Genomic DNA, 24,120 nt, shown 5'->3' with positions numbered 1-24,120 from the left:
GGGAGGGGAGCATGTGCAGTGTTTCTGACTCCTACCACCATGATCACTTCAAATCATTGAAGTGGTCATGGTGGTTAGAGTGTTCCTTTATTATCGCTCAGAAGACTTAAACCTCTGTATACGGATTCCATTTCATTTGATCATCCTCGTGTTAAATTAATGCGGGGGGGGGGGCATTTTATTACTTATATACCTTAACTATAGTATATATTTTATATGCGGCCCGAGAAAATTTCTCTTCACTCAATGTGGCCCAGAGAAGCCGAAAGGTTGGACACCCATGCTTTAAGGGAACAGGTTCAACTTTTTTTTTTTTAGGGTAACCAACACTTTAACCACTTCCCGACCACCCGCCGCAGATTTAAGGTCGCGCGCGGGAAGCTAGGGGGTGGCGCCTGACACCTGAGATCGTTCCCCGTTGAGAGAGAAGAACGGTCGGCTGTTGTAAACACAGCTGACCGTCCTTCTCCCTAGGATGATCATAGAGATCATGTGATCCTTCTATATAGGATCACATGTCTCTATGGTAATTTCACAAGCCACGCCCCCCCCCCAAAGTTAGAATCACTCCCCTAGGCTCACATTTAACCCATTGATCACCCATAGGGTTAACTCCTTCCCTGCCAGTGTCATTTTTACAGTAACAGTGCATATTTTTAGCACTGATTATTGTAGTAATGTCACTGGCACCCCTAAAAGTGTCAAAAATGTCAGTTAGGGGTCCGATCTGTCAGCCGCAATGTCGCAATCCCGCAAAAAATCGCAATTGCCGCCATTACTAGTAAAAAAAAAAAAAAATATGACATAAATCTTTCCCGTAGTTAGTAGACGCGGCGATAACGTTTGCGCAAACCAATCAAAATAAGCTTATCGCATTTTTTTTTTTACCAAAAATATGTAGCAGAAAACAAATTGGCCTAAAATGTTAAAAAATGTTGGTCTTTTAATTATTTTTTTTTTTGAGAATTTTATATAGCAGAATGTGAAAAATATTGTTTTTTTTTTTTCAAAATTGTCGCTCTTTTTTTGTTTATAGCGCAAAAAGTAAAAATCGCACAGGTGATCAAATACCAACAAAAGAAAGCTCTGTTTGAGGGGAAAAAAAGTACATCAATTTATTTTGGGTACAGCGTCGCACGATCACGCAATTGTCCTTTACAGTAATGCCGAATCGCAAAATAGGGCCTGGTCATTAACCACTTGCCTACTAGGGCTATTTTTGACATTTGGTGTTTATAAGCTAAAATCAGTTGTTTTTGCTAGAAAACTACTTAGAACCCCCAAACATTATATATTTTTTTTAGCAGAGACCCTAGAGAATAAAATGGAGATTATTGTAATATTTTTTATCACACCGTATTTGCGCAGCGGTCTTCCAAACGCAATTTTTTTGGAAAAAAATCACTTTTTTGAATTAAAAAATAAGAATCCAGTAAAGTTAGCCCAATTTTTTTCCATAATGTGAAAGATAATGTTACGCCAAGTAAATAGATACCCAACATGTCATGCTTAAAAATTGCGCACGCTCACGGAATGGCGACGAACTTTGGTACTTAAAAATCCCCATAGGCGACACTTTAAAAATTTCTACAGGTGGCTATCTTGAAGTTACAGAGGAGGTCTAGGGCTCAAATTATTGCTCTCGCTCTAACGATCGCGGCGATACCTCACATGTGTGGTTTGAACACCGTTTACATAGGTGGGCGGGGTTTCCGTGTGCGTTCGCTTCTGCGCGCGAGCTAACGGGGACAGGACGCTTTAATTTTTTTTTTTTTTTACTATTTATTTTATTTATTTTTTATTTTGACACCGTTTAAAAAAAAAAAAAAAATAATTGATCATTTTTATTTCTAATACAAGGAATGTAAACATTACTTGTAATAGAAATAGGAACGACAGGACCTCTTTTTTGTGAGATCTGGGGTCAAAAAGTCCTCAGATCTCCCAAGTACACTAATAAAGATAGAAAGGAAAAAAAAAAAAAAAGGACCTTTAAGCCGGTTGCTCGGCAATGACGTTTGCCGTCGCTCCGGTCCTCCAAGAAAATAGAGTTGAGTGAGGGCAAGCTTGCGACCTCGGAGCGACATGCACGGACTTCATATCATTGAAGTCAATGCAGGTCGCCCCAAAGTAGTACAGGACCCTTTTTCTAAGTCTGAGCGACTTCTGTCGCTCCTATTAGAACAGGTCCTCTGCTAATCTATGGCAGGCGACTTGTCAGGCGACCAAGTCGCCCCAGTGTGAACCGGCTCTTAGGCTAAATAGAGCTTTCTTTTGGTGGTATTTAATCACTACTGCGGTTTTTATTTTTTTGCTGAACAAAAAAAGACCAAAAAAATGTAAAAAAAAACAAAAAAAACACTGTTTTTTAGTTTGTTATAAAATTTTGTAAACAGGTAATTGTTCTCCTTCAATAATGTGTGCTAATGAGTCGGCATTGATGGGCCCTGATAAGGTGGCACCGATATATATATATATATATATATATATATATATATATATACGCCACATCCTGTGTGTATATATTATATATATAAATATATATACAGTATATACAGGATGTGGCCTCCTCTATAATGCACTATATATATATATATACACACACACATGGCATCCTCTATACTGCACTAATTATATATATATATATATATATATATATATATATATATATATATATATATATATATATATATATATATATAAATATATACAGACACACACACACACACACAGGATATGCCATCCTCATATATATATATATATATATATATATATATGATGGCATATCCTGTGTGTCTGTATATATATTGCAGTATAGAGGATGCCATGTGTGTGTGCCACTGGGCGTTGGAGAAGCCTGGTTGCTCGCCTCCTGCAATGTGACTATGGACCCTCTCATCAGCCCATGCTAAACATAAACACCATGGCAATTTGACTGTGTTTGTGGCATCTGAGCGCTGTTTGGATATGTTGAGCGCTCAGATCCAGGCTATCGGGGGATGGGTTGAATGTGGGGGTTCTGTTCAGTAGACTGGCAGTTATGCATTTTTGTGTCTTTTTGTGTTTCTTTAACCAATGTGGCTAATGGAGTCTTGCCTCTATCCTGGAAGCTAAAACGTATTCCTGTAAACTGTAAGGAACAGGAAGTCAACTCCTAATATGGTCATCCCAGGAAGTTCTGAGGAGACAGACTGTCTAAGGTGGCTCCCCATTCACCTTTTGTCAGGTGTGCTAATGACCTGACCTGTTGTCTGCTAAGGGAGTTATTGACACTCAGAGTAATGTGTATTGAGGGCTCGTTAGGGAACAATTGTTCTGTGTCTGACTATAGTTTACATTGATTGCCCCCTGGGGCTTCTGTCTCCTTGCATTGGTCAAAGCTATCTGACCAATCACTGTTGAATCATTTTCAAGCCCTCATTTGCATGGGCTGGAGAGGACCTTATTGGGAACTGCAAGTACTTTACAATTGACCAATGGGAAAGCGGTTGTTGGGGGAAGGATTTTCCAATTTCTGTATAAAAGTGTGCTGTGTTCTTCCAATAAATGTTGTTCCTGTTTTACCCTCAACTCGGAGCTTTGTCTCGTTATTGGGGGAATCTGCTGCAGGGATTGCTATGGTCTTCCATACTCCCTTAGAGAATCACTAAGCTCTTGTAAGAGCTTGTTCTGCCGCACTCTCTGGGGAAAGAGAGGTTCACCCACAGGAACCTGGAGCCTTGTCGTTGGTCCAGGGTGGGTAGGAGATGCCAAGACCCTAACCAAGCTACGGCGGTTTGTGGAGTCTGAAGTGCTTACGGTGTCTGGTGGAGTGCTTGGAGCCCTCGGGAAGCACTAGGAGCATCTGTCAACGGAGGTACCTGCTCAGGGGTGCCCTGTTCCGTTACAATTGGTGGCAAGCGGCGGGATCATTCCCACAGCCAGAAGGACAGCTACAGGAGACACCATTCCGTGGATTTACAAGTTGGGGGCAACGCATGTCTCAGTACAGCAACCCTTAAAGCAACAGGATGGAACCAGCAGTGGAGTACAGATACTCTCTGAGAGAATATGACCGTATGGTGTGTTTACGGCTGAACTTCTTCGGACCCAATCCACTGGAGAGATCCAAGCGGTTCGTGAAGAACTTAGTGTTCAGGACTCTGCTAGACAGAGCAGAGAGAGAGGGCCAGCTGGCACGTTGGGAGGAACTCCAGCGGCAGGTACAGTTAAGGGAAGAGGAGAACCCAGTCTCCATTCCCCAGCGGCAGCCTGATTTATTGGGAATTGGGAGCCCAGTCTCCATTCTCCAGCGGCAGGCTGAGTTACAGGGGGCAGAGACAGGAAGTATGTATGGGAGAGGAGATTGTTACCACCTCATCCCAGCGGCGGATCATTAATGGGCAGAGTGTTCTATCGGGAGAGGAGCTTGTTACCCCCTCTCCCCAGCGGCAGCTTAATGTACCAGGGGGAGACTGTAAGCCCCCACCGATGCAGATGGGACCATGGTCTCTGCACTTACCACACAGGTGGTAGGGATGGGCGGTCCTACCCCCCCACGACAGAGCTGTGTATCCAAGGGGGAGACAACCGGTCTCCCCATTCCACAGCAGAGCTATGCACCTAAGGGGGAGACAGTCCGTCTCCAGCAACCAGGCTCCAACCAGACTACTCCGGTTGTAGTGCTGGCACCAGGACAGAGTACCGCTTACGGTGTCTGGTGGAGTTCTTGGAGCCCTCGGGAAACACTAGGAGCATCTGTCAACGGAGGTACCTGCTCAGGGGTGCCCTGTTCCGTTACAGTGTATATATATATATATATATATATATATACATATATATATATATAAATATAGTGCATTATAGAGGAGGCCACATCCTGTATATATGTATATATATATAAATAAATATATAAATAATATATACTACATGCACACAGGATATGGCGTCCTCTATACTGCACACTATATATATATATATATATATATATATATATATATATATATATATATATATATATATATATATATATATAGTGCATTATAGAGGAGGCCACATCCTGTGTGTGTGTGTGTGTGTATGTATATATATATATATATATATATATATATATATATATATATATACATACACACACACAGGATATGGCGTCCTCTATACTGCACTAATATATATATATAAATAAATATATATAATATATACACACACAGGATATGCCATCCTCTATGCTGCACTATATATATATATGTATATATATATATAGTGTATTATAGAGGAGGGCACAGGATACGGCGTCCTCTATGCTGCACTATATATATATATATATATATATATTGCAGCATAGAGGACGCCGTAGCCTGTGGCCTCCTCTATAATGCACTATATATATATATATATATATATATATATATATATAGTGCAGTATAGAGGACGCCATATCCTGTGTGTATATATTATATTATATATACATATAGTGCATTATAGAGGAGGCCACATCCTGTATATATATATATATATATATATAAAATATAATATATACACACACAGGATATGGCGTTCCCTATACTGCACTTTATATATATATATATACACACACACACACACACAATGTGGCCTCCTCTACATACAGTGGGTACGGAAAGTATTCAGACCCCCTTAAATTTTTCACTCTTTGTTATATTGCAGCCATTTGCTAAAATCATTTAAGTTCATTCTTCTTCCTCATGAATGTACACATAGCACCCCATACTGACAGAAAAACACAGAATTGTTGACATTGTTGCAGATTTATTAAAAAAGAAAAACTAAAATATCACATGGTCCTAAGTATTCAGACCCTTTGCTGTGACACTCATATATTTAATTCAGGTGCTTTCCATTTCTTCTGATCATCCTTGAGATGGTTCTACACCTTCATTTGAGTCCAGCTGTGTTTGATTATACTGATTGGACTTGATTAGCAAAGCCACACACCTGTCTATATAAGACCTTCCAGATCACAATGCATGTCAGAGCAAATGAGAATCATGAGGTCAAAGTAACTGCCTGAAGAGCTCAGAGACAGAATTGTGGCAAGGCACAGATCTGGCCAAGGTTACAAAAAGATTTCTGCTGCACTTAAGGTTCCTAAGAGCACAGTGGCCTCCATAATCCTCAAATGGAAGACGTTTGGGATGACCAGAACCCTTCCTTGAGCTGGCCATCCGGCCAAACTGAGCTATCGGGGGAGAAGAGCCTTGGTGAGAGAGGTAAAGAAGAACGCAAAGATCACTGTGGCTGAGCTCCAGAGATGCAGTCAGGAGATGGGAGAAAGTTGTAGAAAGTCAACCATCACTGCAGCCCTCCACCAGTCGGGGCTTTATGGCATCAGCAGAATATAGCAGTCTTGTGACTCCTATCAGTGTTCTGTTAAAACTTGTAGGAGGAGTTTTCATACTGCACTGGCTGTCCTATAAGGCTGCATGAAGCCTGACCCTCTGTCTGGATGGTGCTGATAAGCCCTGTGCTGATCACATGTACCCTCCCAAGAAAAAAAAAAAAAAACTCTCTAGCAATACACACCAAACTAAGCATGTGCAGCTTGTCCCCTAGCCTCTGTACTAGGAGATGGATTGGGGACAGTGGAAGAAGGGGAGGATCAGAGAAGACAGTATCAAACAGCCTTTTTAAACAATGCAGAGGAATAACCCCCTAGGTTCCATAGTGAGTATAACAAGCATGCTTTACTGCACATACACACTGATTTTACTGTTGTGAGTTTAGTGACACTTTAAAGCCTACATTTAGTAAAAAAAGTAAAAATAGTAATCAGCCTGAGGGTCATTACTTATTACCAATGCCTCTTGTGTCACTGGCACCTGCATTCATTGAAATATTCTTCCCTGGCTCTCTCCTCCCCCCCCCCCCCCCGACATCATTAAAACAATATTTTTAGTAAAAAGACATTATCTGCAGACCTAAACACAACATAACTTAAAACATTCCTACTAGATCTAAAATATAAAACTGTATTATAGGTCTGACACCCTGAGGAAGTCATGTGACTACGCGTTGGATGAGCTAGTGCTGGTGGCTTTCAGTCTATCTGCTGTGAATCGAACAGCTGACTGTCTGGCGGGCTGCCAGTATCAGACTCGGAGAGAGCCACACTCGTACAGAGGATACTTGGAGGCCGATATTTACTTTTATGTGAGTGAGATTTATGTTTATCAATAAATTGTACTTTCATATTACACTATGGAATTTTCCCTTGCTTTCCTATGTATGTGGGAACTTTGGATGTGAGGATTATCATCACCCGTTTTGTACCATATGAAGATCTAGAGACATCTTAAAGGCACATTTTAATGTGCCACAGGTGAGCGTGCATTTCAGCCATTCTCACTGGTGATAATTTGTTTTTGGCCCTTTACGGATTTTGTTCAGCACTTTCCCTTAGTGTGTGCACAACTCTTTACTTGGACGGATTTCCTATTTATTTGCGGACTTCACCCATAATTGTGTATTTTTTTCTATTTTTTCTTTTTTGCTTTAAATTTTTATTTTTATTTTTTCTTTTTTTATGTGGGATTTTTTGGTTTGAGGAGAGGTGTTCAACAACCCACTGTCATCATTTGAAGATTAGAAGGATCTGTTCCAGGCACTGATTTATTGATTTGCAGGTGAGCGCGCATTTTTACTGGATGGATTGGTGGCAGAACTTTACAGTTTTTGTTACACAGCAATATTTTTTCTTAAGAGATATTTTATTTACAAGGATACCCGATCCCTAGGAACCCTTGGGTTATTCTCTTCCACTGCCTGGATGTCCCTATTCACCTGTATAAACGCTCAATCACCCCTCACCTCCTGAATGCTGCCAAGTCTCTCATCCCTCGGCTATGGGCCCAACCCGAACTCCCCACCACCCGTCAGTGGTTGTTGAATGTGAACGTATATACTCTATGGAGGACTTGACCCACTCACTACGAAACCCTCTTTCAGCCCCCAGTGACACTTGGTCTGGTTGGCTGGCATTCACTCAATCACAGGACTACGCCTCCTTAATGAAGATACCCATCACTTAACAGATGTATTCTTTAATTGGCAGATCATATTTGTCTAATCCATTGCATATCTATGTAATTTATCTTATGTGCTCAGTGATGATTGAAGGTTGCTTCATGCTCAGTCAGCTGGGTCCCCCCCTCCCCCTCTCTCTCTTTACCATTCCTTCTCACATTGCTTCCGCTCTTTGTCCATTATCTATCTCCCTCTTCCCCCGTCTCTCTTTCTTCCTTTTCTCTAACTTGGTATATGACGTATGGTACTTGTCTTTCCGTACACTTTGATTGCAATCATCCCTGGTGTGATTACGAGTAAATCCAATTCATGTATGGTTTCTTAGAACTTGTATGCACCTTGTACCATTTTCTTTGTTCATATTGTTATATTTTCAATAAAAATATATTAAACAAAAAATAGATATTTTATTTTTATTTTTTTGATGAACTATTCATTAGTGGACATTATTTATTCATCAGATTTTTTTTGCACTTGGAAGTAGAAGATTTGTTTGATCACAGTTACACTGCTTATTTATTTCCCATGTTTTATTGATGTCATATATACAGAGAGGTTTTATTGGTTAGCACACAGGAATAGTGCACCACTTTTGGTTTACCTAAATCAGCCATATGTTTTACATTGGCAAACAAGTACACAGCCTCCTGTGGTTAAGAGTGGACCCAGAGGTAGCAGTTGCTTATATTTGCATCCTGTTTTTTGTGGCCATGCCTCTCCTTGCTCCCCTCCCAAGACTGGGGGAAGTCTGGATACATTGAAACCATAAACAAAACAGAGGGTACGCTAGCCTAGTTCATTATACTCAAAACATATATTTTTTTATTTAAAAAGGAGGTAATTATACCCACTAACCAACAGGTGCATCAGAGCCAGTCAACGAATTACAACATCTCCAAGACCTCATACATCACATCTCATGGCAGGATGTTGAAAGTCCAAAAGGCTAACACCTATCAAGACTTCCCTCTTCCTCAGAGCCCAAGGCCATTAGATGGGATGTATTGAGGTCCTGGATATGTTTTACAATGCTTTGGAAAAATCTTTGAACCATTTTTCTGTACTATTAAAATTTAAAACTACTTTTAATCAGATGAGGTTATTGTACGAATGGCAATGTACCTTTCAACCCTGGTTCACACCAGTGCAATTTAACATGCGATTTGACAGGTACAAATCGCATGACAAGTCGCACCCTATTGCCGGCAATGGATCCGTTCAAAACATTGTGACTCAAGTCACAGCAACTTTGAAAAAGGTTCCTGCAATACTTTTTTTTTGCAATTTCGTTGCGACATGCATTGACTTCTGTAAAATGAGGATGCAAGCCTCAATGAAATCGGACCTGGTGTGAACCAGGGCTAAAAGTGCCATAGGTAGCATTGTTTTGATGTGCATTTAAGATAAATTATGATTGCAGAGATTAGGTAAAGTATTAGGCCTTGGTGGTGGTGTTGGTGTGTGTGTGTGTGTGTGTGTGTGTGTGGGGGGGGGGTGTTATTAGGGTCAGAGTAGGCTGAGGGCTATCAGCATGGGGTGTTTTTTATTTTATTGATTTAGCTAAAACCTGAGCAAAGCCTTGCCAGCACAGAAGTCTTGGTGATGGAATATAACATTGCATGAAGTAAGGCAGATAACCCAGCCATCTAGAATTCTTACCATTGTCCATAGTTACACGACGGATGGGTGTCATATTTAATTCTGAAACAGAAATGAGCCACTTGTTAAAAAAGGCAATTGTTATAAACAAAGAAAAGATCTCTATAATAACAAAAACAAGTATGATATATTTTTTTATTTTTTTACAGATGTTATTTATATATTGGATCCATGGTACATTCTATGCTTATAAAGTTTGAAACAATTCCACCCAAGTGAGAAGTCCTGAGTTAGATATCATGGGCAGAACCATAATGTTCTTCTATCAGCTAGATGTTTCAGGTCTTCTTCACAGTGTTCACTATTGCATGATGAGAAGGTTGTCAATTTAAAGTAGAAGTACAGCCAAGGCTAAAGCCTGCTGTCAGCTGACATCACAGAGCTGCTGAGAGGCTGAGCTGGCCACTCCCATGCCCTCCACAGCCGAGCAATCCAGTGAGTGTGGGGGGGAGGAGAGGGCAGAGCAAAGAGCAGTGACTGACAGTCACCAGCTCTCTGCTCGGGGGAACTGTAAGAACTGAGAGATTGACGGTGTTTGATCACTTGGTTCTCAGTGTTGGAGCCAGTGGGGAACAGATGAAGCATCGGATTGATTCTGCCTCCAGTAGGTAAGTATGAATCGGCAAAAAAAAAGTCAATACTTCTCTTTTAATACAGACATTCATTTTCCTTCTCACATCTCTGATATGGCAAGTGGATATGCTAATCATTTGGCCATATAGTCCATCTTTTCTTCCTGCAACCAATGCTCAGGGGGCCTGACTGCAGCATTTTTTCCCCCCTCCACCACTTCAAAATAAACTCTCCTTACTGCCAACAGACCAAGAGGATAAATTGTTAGATGGTTTTGTAGTACCCTCTAGTGTAGAGATCTAGATAATAGAGGTTGGATAACTCATCGGGCAACATCTTTTGTACCTCCCCCTACTTCTGGAACTTTGGAGAAACTTCCAGAAGAATGGGAGGGAGATTAGGAGGAGCCCTGGTCAATCCCTAGCAAAATGGGCTGGCAGGGGCAGACAACTCACAACTCACGGTCAGCCCATCGGGGGCTTGAGAGTTTGGTTGGAAGCTGGAGTGTTGAGGAGGCTTTCTGAGGCCTTTGAGGGTAGCCCCCTATTCTGGGGTGGGGGGTGACCTCAGGTCTGGGGCTTGGGTACTGGAGGGATCCTCTCAAGACACAGGGAGGAGGCCTGTCCAGAGGCACAGGAGCAGGTGTAAGGATAGAAGGAGAAGACAGCCATCTGGCTAGTGAGTGAGACAGTCAGGGGGGGACTGAGAGTCAGTCTGGAAAGACTGAGAAGTGGCAGTCTGGGATGGCTGTAGAGTCAGTCTGGAAGGACTGTGGAAGAGTAGCCAGGAAGGCTAGTGAAAGGGTCAGCTGCTGCAGCCAGGTGGGTTAGCAGAAACTGAAGAGGTGGTGCTGAGGATCAGTATCCCAGGAAGGTAGCTGGACACTGGGACTATACACACGAAAAGTCCCTGCCTGTAATGGGCTTTTTTCTGGATCTGACAGAGTGCTCTGTCAGATCCCATCTAAACAGTGTTCCAGCTGGATCTGTGTTTTTTGTTTAGCAAGCAAGATTTGTGCAGGAGGCAGTAGAGAAATGTATATAGAGATTGTACATAGAGACTGTATATAGTTAAAGTGTCCCTAAAGAATTGTTTTGTAAGTCAAGTGGGCATTTCATAATATCCCTATTCCCATCCAAGTTTTAACCCCTAAATAAAAAATACCAAAAAAAAAAAGGAAAGCACTGGACTGTTTCCTGACTCAATTGGGCTGTGAAAATGTGGTGTGCAGGGTGGGGGATCCCATTTCACCTGTGGGTCCTAGGAGGGTGCACAGAAATATCTGCTGTTGCCCATGGTGATCGGGGTAAGCCAGTGGGTGCCTGCGGTAAGGGGATCTGTCAGATGCCCAACCACAGCTGATGCCAAGAACTGTCCTAAACCTGCTATCTACAGTAAGATATGTGCTATAGACTTTGCTGTTACTCAAGGCTACCACAGTAAATGCTTGCTGCCTGCTGCCTGCTGCCTGCTGCCTGCTCCCTGTTGCTCAGGTACAATTAGTGTCAAGGGGCATGTCTGGATAAGTTCTGCAAGTGCTAGTGCATGTGTTATTATCACGATCATTGTCCTGAAAACTTCAGTACAGCTAATAAGGGATTACAGTAGAGTGCAAATGAAAAGGCATGCTTATTAGAGCTTCAGGCACCAGCCAGTTTGGAAGCTTGGGGTGGAGCCACACCCCGGAAGAGGCAGCTAGCAGCGAGAGAGAGAAGCAAGATGGCGGAAGGTGCACGTGTGTACCCAGTGTTGACCTGGTTGCCTGATCTGCTAAAGTGGACACTAGTGGACACTGGTGTTCGGCGGGACCATAGTGGGGATTGGCCCTTTAGCATGATCAAATGGACTGTGCAACTGTTCCTGCTGTATCCTGCGTGCAGACTACTGACCACAGTGGTCAGTGCTTGGATCCGATGTGGGCTCTGTGATGAGCAACTCACCCTGCTGACACCCAGCGAGCAGGAACCACTAATATGCAATGTGGACCTGCAGTCAGGACTTTTCACCTTACAGCCACGGAAGTCCCGGAAGGCAGGTGTGGGCCTTGGGTCATCTGTTCAAGGCGGGGTTGAGTCAAAGGCTGGTGACTCCCCTGTGAAGAACAGCGACATCGGGGAAGAAACTTGGAGGTCTGCCTTGGCCTGCAGACCAGTCAGGGACCTTGAAACTGAGTACTGCTCAGCAGAAACCAGACACTGTCCCTGAAATTCCAGCTGAGCCTATGTGTTTGCTTTTTATCTGTTCTGTTTGCAGATATCGTTGTGGGCGGCCATCCACCCTGCTCATAATGGACTTAACATTTTCCAGCCAGCAGGGAGGGCTTCCCTCTAGGGGGAGGTGCTCCAGCTTAATTTTCTGTGCCTTATATACATATAAAGTCCGTACCCATATAAAGTCCGTACCCACTTTATATGTATTTATACACTTACACATATATAGGTGTGATAGGAGCGGAGCCATATGCCTGTTAATTATTTCATTAGCGCAAGCATAGGGTTCTGCTACTTTCACACCTATATATGTGTAGGTGTATATATACATATAAGTATGTGTGTATATATACCCCTACACACAAGTTCAGATGTCATGCCTGACTCCAAACATGTCCTCAAAAAAGCCCTATAAACGCCTGCAACAAAAAGCCGGGTGACAGGGGCGAAGCAGAAGTAACAGAACTGCTTCCACTCTCTTCCATGTCCCTGTATTACAATGCTAGCAATTTGGCGGGGCTATCTTATATACTGGGGGGCGTATTCACTAATGATTGGCCTCTGGACCCCCTAGTCACTCCAATCACATTCCTAGCATTCTCCTGACCCCTCAATTGGCTTTTATTAATGTTTCTGGTCCAATCACGGGCTTTTAAAGCCCATTTCCTGTCCCATTGCATTTTGGTCAGTTCAGGTTGCCGAATTCCGAACTTTTTCAGCAAAGAGTTCAGAATTCGGCCGAACCTCGAACAGTCAATGTTCGGGTCGAACCGATGGTCGACCCGAACCGTTCGATCATCCCTACCCTCCAGCACCCAAACTCCAGAACACAGGTCACCCCCCCCGGCTAGGGGGCTACCCTCAAGGGCAGGGGTCTTCAAACTATGGCCCTCCAGTTGTTCATGAACTACAATTCCCATCATGCCTAGTCAAGTCTATGAATATCAGTGTTTTACAATGCCTCATGGGATGTGTAGTTCCACAACAGCTGGAGGGCCGTAGTTTGAGGATCCCTGCTCAAGGGCCTCTGACAGCCTCCTCAGCACTCCATCCCCAGCTTCCACCCAAACTCTCCTGTGCCTGCTGGGCTGACCCGAGTATTTGAGGTGGCCTGCCCCCTGCCAGCCCATTTTGCTGGGGATTGGCCAGGACCCTCAGCAATACTCCAAGCCCTTCCTCCTAAGCCTGAGCCTCCTGAGCCCAGGAGAAATGAGGGAATCCTATAATAATACAGTGGAAGGGGAAAAGCGAAACAACCTGGATAGGACTATGTACAAATAAATGATGGTATCAAAAATAGACACGTTCTCTTCAAACACATATTTCCATTATATACTGTATACACAATATAAACATCCCAGCTACAGGTCCCTGCTGCTGACTTTACTTAAGGAACCTTAAGTGCAGCAGAAATCTTTTTGTAACCTTGGCCAGATCTGTGCCTTGCCACAATTCTGTGTCTGAGCTCTTCAGGCAGTTCCTTTGACCTCATGATTCTCATTTGCTCTGACATGCATTGTGATCTGTAAGGTCTTATATAGACAGGTGTGTGGCTTTCCTAATCAAGTCCAATCAGTATAATCAAACACAGCTGGACTCAAATGAAGGTGTAGAACCATCTCAAGGATGATCAGAAGAAATGGAAAGCATCTGAGTTAAATATATGAGTGTCACAGCAAAGGGTCTGAATACTTAGGACCATGTGATATTTCAGTTTTTCTTTTTTAATAAATCTGCAACAATGTCAACAATTCTGTGTTTTTCTGTCAGTATGGGGTGCTATGTGTACATTCATGAGGAAGAAGAATGAACTTAAATGATTTTAGCAAATGGCTGCAATATAACAAAGAGTGAAAAATTTAAGGGGGTCTGAATACTTTCCGTACCCACTGTAAGTATGAGTGTATATATACCCCTATACACAAGTTCAGATGTTATGCCTGCCTCCAAAGACCCCAAAAAAATGACTGCAACAAGACACCTGGGCGTTTTTTTCTCTCCCACACCAAAACCTCATTAGCATGGTCCACCTGTGAATAGTTCCAGGAGGTGTCCCTTCATTGCAGTTTCAGCAGAGGAGTCTGCAGCTTGCAAACTTTTCCCATGACAGGAACATACATGTAGAAACAAAATCAAACACCGATCACAAGACAAAGATATCTGGGTTGGAACCTGCCTTAAACTTGAAGTTCTAGATACATGTTTTTTCATCATTGGAGTTTTGATCTACCTGCAAGCGTTTATTACCTTTTGGTAAGAGGCGAATATATCTGGTGAAGGATAGCACTGTCATTTGGGTGTTTGATGTGATTACCTAATATACTTTGGTAAGGAGTACCTTGAGGTGTCTTTTTACATGGGATCTACTTTTCTTATTAATTTTTTGTGCATGCATTTTTTTGCAAGCAGTTAAATATTGGTGGTGGTTATACCATTTTCACTATTTTTGAGCACCTTTCTGTTTCAATCACGGTAAACCACATTGGTGTCATAAGTCACATTTCACCACACTTTGTTGGGTTTTACGCTATTGCGTTTTTTTTTCTTAATTTTTTATGACTCAACGATCACATATTCATCACGAGTCCTCTGGTTCCAGTCTTCTATCAAGTGGATACAATTCTGATATAAGGAACCTGCATTTAATTTTTACCTTTCTGGTAAGCATATATTCATGAGGAGCCTGGTTTGAGTATCACGGATTGCACCAAATTTATGGACTTTATATGGACTTTAGTTGTTCCATTTTTATTGTTTTAGCGCGACTTGATTTATAATTTGTTTCACTGGGGTGTGGTCACACTTGAAGTTGCAGCTTCTTTTAATTTTCATTAGCGCGGTTATTATTTCCTATACACTTTTTAGACCCACCAGACACTAAATCCAAAGAAATCTCATTTTGTTTTTCAATAATTTTTTCAATAATTGGCTTTCTATCAAAAATGACAATTTTTAAGAACATTTTTTTGTGTGATTAATAGTCTCTGGGGCATGACCCAGAACCCTAGGCACTTTTTAGGGGCATTTATTGGGTTTTAGGGCTTCAAAATGGTGTTTTTTGATTACCGAAGTTCGGGTCCCATTTATTTTAATGGGGTTCTGAAATCCGAGCCGAACTTTTGGGAAGTTCGGGTGTTCTGGTTGAACCGAACTTTTCAAAAGTTCGATCATCCCTACTGGAGGGATCCTCTCAAGACACATGGAGGAGGCAGGTGTGAGAACAGCAGGAGCCAGAGAGCATGTCCAAGAGATCTTCAGGGAGAAGACAGTCAGCTGGCTGGTGAGTGGGACAGTCGGGGAGGACTGAGGGTCATTCTGGGAGGTCTGAGAAGTGGCAGTCTGGGATGGCTGTAGAGTCTGTCTGGGAGGACTGTGGAAGGGTAGCCAGGAGGGCTAGTGAAAGGGGCAGCTGCAGCCAGGTGGGTTGGCAGTGCCTGAAGAGGTGGAGAGGTGGTGCTGGGATCAGTAGTCGCAGGAAGGTCAAATCCCATCTAAACATTGTCCCAGCTAGATCCGTGATTTTTATTCTGCAAGGAAGATTTGTGCAGGAGGCAGAATGCAGGAGGCAGAAGAGGAGTGTATATAGAGATTGTATATAGAGACTGTATATAGTTGAAGAATTGATACCCCTATCCCCATCCAAGTTTTAACCCCTAAATAAAAATACAAAAAACAAAACAAAGCACTGAACTAGACGTTTTACTTTTAAAATAACAAACATGTTATACCTGCCTGGTATAGGTATACCTACATGGTATAGGTAATGTCATAGCACAGTAATTTTACCAAAACAAGAAAGCCTCGGGCCCAGAAGGCGATAAGCGCGCGGGACACAAACTTTATTATATAAACAACACACCTGGTCACTGCAAGAATCATAGGTGGGAGAATTGTGAATGCATCACAAGCACCCAGGTGCACAAGGCAAGCATAAACATAAGTAATAAACATATGAAGAGCAGGTAGCCCAAAAACTGCACACTGATACTTATTGATGTGCCGCTGTCTGATGTGGATTCTGGACTCCACCTGTTCTGTTCCCCAAACTTCTCTTAGAAGAGCAGGGTTAGCGCGTGCTAACATGCATGCGCATCTCGCATTCACACAAATATGCGCCAGAATACAAATCGATAAGCGCATACACACGTTATTGTGCGCGGCGCATCCCATGACAGATGAGGGCTCAAAATGGGCTATTTAAACTGGGTCAATACCCAGGATCAGTGCTGTCTTGTCTACATCATTCCCACGATTGTCCTGTTCCCTGTTTATCTCAAAGGCACAACCACACCATAAAGTCCTGCAAGATATAGAACAATCTTCCCAGAAGCAAGTGTAGAGAACTTTTCCACTAAACTTAGACACAACACATACACCCAAACCCGGGTGGACCCAAGCTCTACCTCCTCCTATGTATTTTAAATTAAATTGGTATCCTATTGTACTTGTAATTTCCATAAATCCCAATTTACCATGGAACTAGAGTAGAATGAGTAGTTATAAACGTGCGGCTAATCCCATTTGCATACAAAAAGGAAGTAGATTTGTGTTCCAGTACGTGATGGGCCCATGACTGGGGCTCATCCTGCAGCAAGGAGATTATGAACCCTACTTTAGTAGTTTCCAGAGAGAAGGTGAGGGGCTGTAAGACAAAATATAGTTCACAGGCTGTGCAAAAAGTCCTGAATTTGCTGCTGTCACCCGAAAACCCTTCAGGGGTAGGAACTCTGGGTTCTGGTGGTGCCTTACAACTGCGGGAGCAGCAGGGCTTCCAGCGAAAGGTGAAGAAGCAGCACCGGGAACAGCGGAGAGTGATGACAAAGGTCTGGACACGTTCCTCAAGCCTAAGCCTCCTATAGATTTTTGGCATTTTGTGTGAGGTTGGCCAGATGTTGGTAAAGTTCATCTAAGGGAGAGATTCCGTGTTCAGGCTCAGACATGGCTATCTTGTACTGTCATGTAGAGCCTCGTTTGCAGAGGAAGGCCTCTATTACACCTCTGACTCTGGGCCCCTGATAGAGTAGACAAGTGGCGCAGAAGTGCAGAGTCGCACAAGTCCCGGTAGTCGTGCTAGCTGCTGGTCTTCCAGTAGAGTGATATGCCAGATGACAGCAGATGCCCGAGTACTTGGACGTAGTCAGCAGAAGAGCAGGTCCCAATGGCAGATGGACAGATGCTTTCATCTAGAGAGCTCTGTTTGGACTGGAACATAAACAAAGTCAGACAAGCCTGGTCATACACAGTGCAATCAGATTAGGTACAGATGCGGAGACTGGAGAGTGTTCAAGGCAAAAAGCTGGGGTCCTAGCAGGTGGAGAGCAGGAGTAGTCAGAACAAGCCGGGTACTGTCTAACAAAGAAGCCGGGTACTGTTCTAACAAAGGAGTAGCTACAGTGGACCACAAGTGATAGTGAACTTTATTTCCTTTATACAATCTACATTTTCTGGACTTGAAGGGACAGAGCCATCAATTCCATTTCTGAGGTCTTTGAATTTCAGAGGCATTTAGACCATCAAACATGCTTACTACCTAGGGGATGATTGATGCCCCAAATTAGGGAGTCTCACTTTAAAGTCTCCTCACAGATGCTTCAAAAGAAGCCAATATAAAACCGCAAAAGAACACATATAAAGGGACGGCCATTTAAAAATTGGATAAAGCTCATTGTTGTGACTAGGATCCCTCTTCTTCTTTTTAGAATATTTGAAGGAGAAGGCTGTCACACTATTATACGGTTATCTTTGAAGTCACGGCACCTAAGTGGTGAACTGCTACAAAAATCACAAATGCTAAATGGGTAGTCACCTTTATACCACATGCTTGAAATAGTACGATGAGCATAGCATTCAGTTTAGGTAAACTACACACATACAGTTTATCCGGAAAGTATTCACAGCGCTTCATTTTTTCTACATTTTGTTATGTTACAGCTTTATTCCAAAATGAATTAAATTCATTATGTTCCTCAAAATTCTACAAACACTACCCCATAAGGACAATGTGAAAGAAGTCTGTTTGAAATCTTTGCAAATTTTTTTAAATATAAAAAACGAAAAAATCCCATGTACATAAAAGTATCACAGCCTTTGCTTCAACACTGTGTTGAAGCACCTTTGGCACCAATTACAGCCTCAAGTCTTTTTGAGTATGATGCTACAAGCTTGGCACTCCTATTTTTGGGCAGTTTCTCCCATTCTTCTTTGCAGGACCTCTCAAGATCCATCAGGTTGGATGGGGAGCGTCGGTGCACAGCCATTTTTAGATCTCTCCAGCGATATTAAATCGGGTTCAAGTGTGGGCTCTGGCTGGGACACTCAAGGACATTCAGAGTTGTCCTGTAGCTACTCTTTTGTTATCTTGGCTGTGTGCTTAGGGTCGTTGACCTGTTAGAAGATGAACCTTTGCCCCAGTCTGAGGTCCAGAGGGCTCTGGAGCAGGTTTTTCGTCAAGGATGTCTCTTTAAATTGCTGCATTCATCTTTCCCCCAATCCTGACTAGTCTCCCAGTTCCTGCTACTGAAAAACATCCCCACAGCATGATGCTGACACCGCCATGCTTCACTGTAGGGATGGTATTGGGGTCAGGTGATGAGTGGTGCCTGGTTTCCTCCAGTCATGACGCTTGGCATTCAGGCCAAAAAGTTCAATCTTTGTTTCATCAGACCAGATAATTTTGTTTCTCATGGTCTGAGAGTCCTTCAGGTGCCTTTTGACAAACTCCAGGCGGGCTGTCATGTGCCTTTTACTGAGGAGTGGCTTCTGTCTGGCCACTCTACCATACAGGGCTGATTGGTGGAGTACTGCAGAGATGGTTGTTCTTCTGGAAGGTTCTCCTCTCTCCACAGAGAAACGCTGGAGCTCTGTCAGAGTGACCATCGGGTTCTTGGTCATCTCCCTGACTATGCCCTTCTATCCATAACACTTGGTTTGGCTGGGGGCCCACCAGAGGTGTAACTAGAACCTTCAGGGCCCCAGTGCAAGAAACCAGGAAGGGTCCCCCGGACCCCTGGCTGGGGCCCTTCCCTTCAAGCCTTCAAGCCTTCAGATTTCAGGTGCTGGAGCTCTGATACTAATTGGAATGACGTGGCTCTCCACTACTAGTTCCACATGTGTCTTTCAGAGGCCCTGTAGGATGAGCTAGCCCGGATTGGTGTTCCACACTCTCTGGAAGACTTCAAAAAATTGTCCATCCAGATTGACCAAAGGTTAAGAGAACGCAGATCCGAAAGATCCGCTGGTCAATTTCGCCCTGTAAGGATGATGCCAAGGGTTGCCAGTTCACCAGGCCCAGCTCTTCACGAATCTTCAGTATCCTCTCCTGATACTCCCGAACCTATGCAGCTATGCTTGCTTCATCCTTCATTTACCAACAAAGAATGTCAATGCCATTGCCAGAATAATCTGTGTTTTGTACTCTGGGGAACCAGGTCACTATGTGAGAACCTGCCCAGCCAAGCTCCATAAGTGCCTGTCTATTTTCTCTGCCAAAGTTCCAGCTCTGTCAAGTGACCCTTCTCATCTAGCTCTCCCCATTCTGATGCCACTTCCAGGAAGAACTATTCAAGTGTCAGCTATAACTGACTCTGGGGCCTGCAGCTGCTTCATTGATCTGTCTTTTGCTGCTGATCATCGGATACCTCTTCAACCCAAGGCCCACAGACTTTTAGTTCATCTTTCAGATGGGTCTGTCATCAGTTCTGGGCTAGTCACCCAAGAGACCATATCACTGTCTACCACCATTGCTACCATTCACAAAGAACTGCTGCACCTAGATGCCATTGCCTCACCCCTGTTCCCCATCATATTAGGCATGTCTTGGCTACAGGCACATAACCTGTACATAGATTGGGTCACACGAGAGATTCTGTTTTTTCACCCTACTGCCAACAACAATGCATGCCAAAACTTTCATGTCAACCACCGTCCCTGTGGTGTATAAAGTCTCTGACCTCGAAGCATGTACATCCGTTCCTGTTGCATATCGGGAATTTTTGGACATCTTCAGTAAAAAGGGAATGAATAATTCATATTCCCATTGCACACATTCCTGGATATAGGCACGTCTGTTATGGGTGCTGCGATCACCAGCTGGACACTCTATATATCATAGATAAGTATACATGTTTGCCTGCACACCATGGATCTTGCATAGCAGTCCGAAAAACTTTTTATTGGGAAAGGATCTCATCACACAAGATAAGTGCTATACTTATCTTAATGTGATGTGATCCTTTCACATGTGTGACTACCATAAGCCCCCTACCCCTGGTACCTGAACCTTTTCAAAGGTTTAGATCAGCAACTATATTCACAAAGTTGGATCTAAGAGGGGCATACAATCTGGTCCATATACGGACTGGGGATGATTGGAAGACTGTATTCTGTACCTGATTCCGATATTTCAGGTACCTAGTGATGCCCTTTGGCCTGTGTAATGCCCCTGCTACATTCCAGCCATTTGTCAATGACATTTTTTGGGACTTTCTGGATCTTTTTGTTATCGTCTACTTAATGATATTCTATTTTTTCCTCTTCTAGAGAAACACCATGGACATGTGGAAAAGGTGCTGACTTGACTCCGACAGCATGGTTTAGATGCCAAACCTGAAAAGTGCAAGTTTGAGTGCCAGAGCATTCAGTTCCTGGGTTTAATAATCTCCACAAAAGGTTACTGCCATCCTGGATTGGCCACAGACAAGAAAAGAATACAAAATTTTGTGAGGTATGCAAATTTCTATCGGAAGTTCATCAAAGGATTTCCAGCCATCATAACCCCCATCACACAACTAACCAAGCATAACAGCTGGTTCTCCTGGATTCCTGAAGCTCAGTCTGCTTTTGGGACCCTTAAAAAGTTGTTTACCTCTGCATCTATTCTAAAGCATCCCTGATCCAGCCCTGCCATACGTCTTGGAGGTTGATGCATCAGAATCAGCAATGGGGGCAGTACTCTCTCAACGAAAGGGGGCCAAGGCCCTTCTACACCCAGTTACATTCTTTTCCCATAAACTTTCAGCAGCAGAAAGGAACTACAATGTGGGGGAGCGTGAACTTCTTGCAATTAAGGCTGCACTGGAGGAGTGGAGCTATCTCTTGAAAGTGGCAACTCACCCAATACTCCTTTTCACTGAGCACAAAAACCCAGAATATTTAAAAACAGTAAGATGTTTGAAGCCACGTCAAGCCAGGTGGGGACCATTCTTTTCAAGGTTTGCCTTCCACATACCTTACAGGCCCGGGTCAAAGAATACTAAACCTGATGCTCTATCCCACATGTTTGGTGAGTCTGAAGAATCTGTGCTCCCCAATACCATGCTGTCCTCAGGGAACTTCCTTCTATTCCAAGAAGATCTGTTGTCTCAAATCAAGCAGGCCTCTGTGGGAGTTCCCTCACCACCTGAGATATCCTTTCAAAAAAGGGATGGACTGTTTTGGTATGAAGATAAAAATCTTTGTGCCAGAAGTTCCTGTTTTGGGCTTGTGCCATGATCATGCATTAGCAGTAGAGTTGAGCTGACACCTGGATGTCCGTGTTCGGCGGGTTCGGCCGAACTTTAAAAAAAAGTCCGGGTCCGTGTCCCGGACTTTTGCCGAACTTTTCCCGGACACCGAACCCCATTGAAGTCAATGGGGACCCGAACTTTCAGGTTCTTCATCTCTGAAGGACGAGGCCCATATGGAGTAGGAGGGAGGTTGAGGTGGTGGTGGTGGATGTGGCGGTCTCATAGGCGTGCGCACAGGGTGTGCCGGATGTGCCTGGGCACACCCTAATCACCTAGGGCACATAGCATTATCGCTCTGTTTGCCAGTGAGGAGATGGGAAAGATCTCCCTCGGACCTGCTCTGCTCTATTTCACTTTGCCAGCAGGGAGAGTAATATATCGAGGCCATGTACATGTAGGCAAACACATGCATGTGTATTTAAACTTTGGGGTGCACACCCTAATGCAATAGGCTGCGCACACCTATGGGCGGTGTAGGTGGAAGCGGCGGTGGAGGAGGACCAGGGCCGGATTAAGAGCATCATGGGCTTGGTGCTGAGGATTTTGAAGGGCCTTAAGTGCCGTGCCTTGGCATGCATCCAGAGGAGGAAGGGTGCAGCCATGCATGCTTAATTCAACATGGGATGCTGTCTCTGAAGCCCATAAACACATCCATGCATCGGCAACTGTCCCTCCTTGTCCGGCCTTCGTGCTGTGTGGGGAGGTTCTGAGGGAGCTGCCTGGGGAAGCGAGCATAGAAGCCAGACTTCTGTGTTTACAAGTGACAGAAGAGCGGTAACAGTGAATATGGCCAACCTGGGGCCTATATAAAGGTAGGGGCCTGGAGCTGCAGCTCCAATAGCCCCTTACGTTAATCTGGCCCTGAGGAGGACGAGGTAGCCAACACTGCTTCTTTTCACAAATTTTAAATGAGGGTACACCCCAAAAGAGTGAGAAAGAGCAAAAATGGAACAATGGGTGGGTAAAGTCGGTATCCATCGCTATTCTGCACAAGGTACGGAAAAGTCCCGTGGGATCCATGCCTGGTTCATTTTAATGAACGTGAGCTTGTCCACATTGTCTCTGGACAGGCGGCTGCTCTTGTCTGTGATAACGCCCCCAGCCGTGCTAAATACCCGTTCAGATAATACACTGGCTGCAGGGCACGCCAGCACCTCCAAGGCGTAAAGGGCATGCTCAGGCCATGTGCCTAACTTGGAAATCCAGAAGTTGAAGGGGGCAGACCCCTCATTCAGTACGTCTAGGCGTGTGCACACATACTGCTCCACCATGTTGGTGAAATGCTGCCTCTTGCTAAGACGTTCCATATGAGCTGCTGGTGCTGCTGTTTGTTGTGGCGTGCTGACAAAGCTTTTCCACATTTCGGCCATGCTAACCCTGCCTTCTGAGGTGCTGGCGGTGCACTGGTTGCGTTGGCGACCTCTTCCTCCTCCTCCTCCTCTGCCTTGTGCCAGCATGGCGTCTACCAGCGTGCGCTTGTACTCGCGCATCTTGCGATCGCGCTCCAGTGAGTGAATTAAGGACGGTACGTTGTCCTTGTAACGGGGATCCAGCAGCGTGACCACCCAGTAATCAGCACAAGTTAGAATGTGGGCAACTCGGCGGTCGTTGTGGAGACACTGCAGCATGTAATCGCTCATGTGTGCCAGGCTGCCCAGAGGCAACGAAAGGCTGTCCTCTGTGGGAGGTGTATCGTCCGTGTCCTCTGTATCCCCCCAGCCACGCACCAGTGATGGCCATGAGCTGGCCTGGGTGCCACCCTGCTTTGAACATGCTTCCATCTCCTCCTCCAGCTCCTCCTCCTCATCCTCCTCATCCTCCAGAACTGTGCCCCTGCTGGACAATTGTGTCCCTGGCGTTTGTGTGTGCAGGAACCCACCCTCTTAGCCCCTTGCGAATGACTGCCCTGAAAGCCTTGGAAATGTTACCTCCTCATCCTCCTCCTCCTCATCCTGTGCCACATCCTCTGCCATCATCGCCCGAATTGTTTTTTCAAGGAGGCATAGAAGTGGGATAGTTAAGCTGAGAACGGCGTCATCGGCACTGGCCATGTTGGTGGAGTACTAAAAACAGCGCAACAAGGCACACAGGTCTCGCATGGAGGCCCAGTTATTGGTGGCGAAGTGGTGCTGTTC

General features: G+C 44.1%; 1 protein-coding gene across 1 annotated transcript in view; it reads right to left on the bottom strand.

Moving 5' to 3' along the window:
* Positions 1–24,120, bottom strand: part of LOC309558510 (uncharacterized protein) — a gene marked incomplete at both ends in the record, with an annotated part of 400,563 nt that overhangs the window by 312,778 nt on the left and 63,665 nt on the right. The window lies entirely within an intron of this gene.

The sequence above is a fragment of the Pelophylax lessonae genome, assembly GCF_965119305.1.
Source record: "Pelophylax lessonae genome assembly, chromosome: 6".
In the NCBI taxonomy this organism is placed as follows: Eukaryota; Metazoa; Chordata; class Amphibia; order Anura; family Ranidae; genus Pelophylax; species Pelophylax lessonae.
The sequence above is the reverse complement of the archived record's forward strand: the minus strand, read 5'-3'. Positions and strand labels throughout refer to the sequence as shown.